Here is a 3494-nt window from a genome sequence, read left to right on the forward strand (position 1 = left end):
GGCACACTTGCACATGTGAAAACTGTTGTAGATAATTAGTTCACTTTGCAATCAGCCTAAGCACTATAAATAAGCCACAGGTAAGCTGTCTGTGTGGAGTACAATGGAAGGAGCAGTAAGAGGGAGAAGAGTGAGAATCAGAGGAGGCCGAGGAGGCAGAGGGAGAGGACGTGGAGTTGAAGAAGTTGGAGGAAGAGGACGTGGAGTTGAAGAAGCGAGAGGGTTAGAGGAAGTTAGAGGAAGAGGACAAGGAGGAGCAAGAAGAGGACGAGGAGGGGAAAGAGGAAGGGTAAGAAGAGTAAGAAATAGAATAACTGATGACATCAGAGCTACAATAGTGGACCATGTCATCAACCATGGGATGACCCTGAGGGAAGCTGGCCAACGGGTTCAGCCTAATTTGAGCCGCTACACTGTGGCAAGCATCATTAGGACATTTCGAAATGAGAATCGGTAACTACTTTGTAGCACTGCCATACTCTAATGAGAAACACAACAGTACCATACATGCAAAAATACTGAAATTGTTACTTTACAGAATTGCTAGACGTCCAGATGTTGGGGGCAGAGGAAGAATGTTCACTCCAGAGCAAGAGACCCATATAGTGAACATGGTGATTGCCAATAATGCAATAAGACTGCGCGAAATACAGCAGCGCATAATTGATAATGACACCATCTTTCAAAATATACACAGTGTAAGTATTTCTGCACTAAGTCGTGTACTTGCGCGCCACAGAATAAGAATGAAGCAAATTTACAGAGTTCCTTTCGAGAGAAACACAGAACGTGTAAAGCAACTGCGATATGACTATGTGCAGGTAAGCTATAGTGTCATTGGTTCTGAATTTGGAAGTGCATACTGTAGTGCTGTGCATGGGCCTGATGTGTTGCATTTGTTTTGTCTTGTCCAGAGAGTGATGGAACTAGAAGCAGATGCCATGGGACATGAGCTACTTTTTGTAGATGAGGCCGGTTTTAACCTCAGTAAAACCAGGAGACGTGGCAGGAACATTATTGGACACCGTGCCATCATCAATGTCCCAGGAAAACGTGGTGGTAACATAACCATGTGTGCAGCTATAAGCCAAAATGGTGTTGTTCACCATCATGCAACCTTAGGCCCATACAACACTGCACACATTATTGCATTCCTGGACACCTTACATGACATGCTTACTGTTCAGAGACCAGAGCATACCCGATATGTCATCATATGGGACAATGTTAGTTTCCATAGGGCTGCTTTAGTCCGCAACTGGTTTACAGACCACCCATTCTTCATGGCACTCAACCTCCCTCCATACTCTCCATTCTTAAATCCCATCGAGGAGTTCTTCTCTGCCTGGCGCTGGAAAGTGTACGACCGTCATCCTCATCAACAGGTAGCCCTTTTACAGGCAATGGAGGAGGCATGTGGAGATATTGACCAGGCATCATGTCAGGCCTGGATACGGCATTCAAGGATATATTTTCCCCGGTGCCTTGGACTGGAGGATATCGCATGCGATGTGGACGAAATTGTGTGGCCGGACCCAGAAAGACGACATGATGTAGGCTGATTGTTTTTCTTTTTTTTGTGAAATTACTATTTTGTGTTCTGACTTTGTCTTGGTTTTGATGAGTGTGAATAAACACCAATACTTGAAGTTTGGATCCTTATATGTTTACATGACACTATGACAAAAGTATGACCTCAAATTGACATCTGTACACAGAGAAAGCAAAAGCCAGATGTGTTTTGTATTCATACCATCAGTGTGTAGTTGGTACATTGTGTGCTTAGTAGATGATGGCTTGTGTTTACTGTTTGATACGAAAACACCATTTTTAAGAAGGTGTGAAAAGTTAATCTAGCTGTGTTCGCTTTTGCAAGAGAACTACAATGTTTTGATAATTGGGTGAAAGGTTTTCTTATTTGTGTGTAGAGTTTTGCAAAAATAGCCAATAGTTACAAAAAATGTGCTTAACCAATCAGAAAAAACTGTAACTGATCACTAACCAATCACTGCTTTACTGTAGTATAGGCCTATAAATAGGTCAAAGGTCAGATTACCTGTTTTGAACAATGGATGCCAACAATGGACAGAGAGCAAGAGGAGTAGGATGGAGAGGCAGGGGACAACAACGAGGACAAATTCAAAGAAGAAGAGTTGGAAGAGGAAGAGGAAGAGGAAGAGGAAAAAGAGGACGAGGGCAAAGAAGAAAAGTAAGGAGAGCCATCTCTGATGAGATTAGGGCAACACTTGTTGATCATGTGATCAACCACAGTTTGACCATGAGAGAGGCTGGACTGAGAGTCCAGCCCAACTTGAGTCGATTTACAGTGGCGTCCATAATTCGAACCTTCAGAAATGAGAACAGGTACGCAACTATCTAATGACTATTTTAGCATTACAGTAATGTACTATAAAATACGTATGACTGCATAGTATTACGTAAACATTTGTAACTCTAAGCCATCCATTTACTGCACTGCATTGAATGAATGAGGTTGATTACCATGCTGTACTAAAAATTTTTGTACATTGTATACAGTTCCTATACTGAACACATACTGTGTTTGAATTCTGTACAGAGTGGAAAGGCAAAGATATCATGGAGGACGAGGACGCTTGTTTACAGATGTACAAGAGACTGCAATTATAAATATGGTTTTGGCCAATAATGCAATTAGGATTCGAGAGATAAGAGAGCATATCTTGAATAATGACACCATATTTAACAACATCGATGCTGTAAGCCTGTCAACCATACAACACATCCTCCAACGGCACCAAGTGACGATGAAACAACTTTACAAGGTGCCATTTGAGAGAAACTCTGACAGAGTCAAGAATCTGCGACATGACTTTGTAGAGGTATGTATGCAACACTACTTCCAGTACTTCAGACATACCATATTTACTCATCTGTATATCCTTTTGTCTGTTACAGAGAGTATTGGAGATGGATGCCCATGTAATTCACAATGAATTTATTTATGTGGATGAGGTTGGCTTCAACCTCACCAAAACCAGGCGCCGCGGAAGAAATGTAAAAGGACAGAGGGCAATTACCAATGTCCCTGGACAGCGTGGAGGTAATATAACTATGTGTGCTGCCATCACTCAAAACGGGGTCCTCCATCACAATGCCACACTGGGTCCGTACAAGACCGGCCATAGGCTCACTTTTCTGGATGCAATTTACACAATGCTTGTCCCTGATCCAGATCAGGAGCCTGCTAGATTTGTGGTTATATGGGACAATGTTAGTTTTCACTGGGCTATTCTGGTCCAAAACTGGTTTGCCACCCATTCACAATTTGTAGTTTTGTACCTACCCTCATATTCACCTTTTCTAAATCCCATAGAGGAATTCTTCTCAGCCTGGCGCTGGAAAGTGTATGATCGCCAACCCCATGCCCGCATGCCGCTTCTCCAGGCAATGGAGGACGCATGTGGGGACATAGAGGTTGCCTCTGTCCAAGGTTGGATACGCCATGCTAGGAG

The sequence above is a fragment of the Coregonus lavaretus genome (genome assembly GCF_964263955.1).
Source record: "Coregonus lavaretus genome assembly, chromosome: 21".
NCBI classification, from domain to species: domain Eukaryota; kingdom Metazoa; phylum Chordata; class Actinopteri; order Salmoniformes; family Salmonidae; genus Coregonus; species Coregonus lavaretus.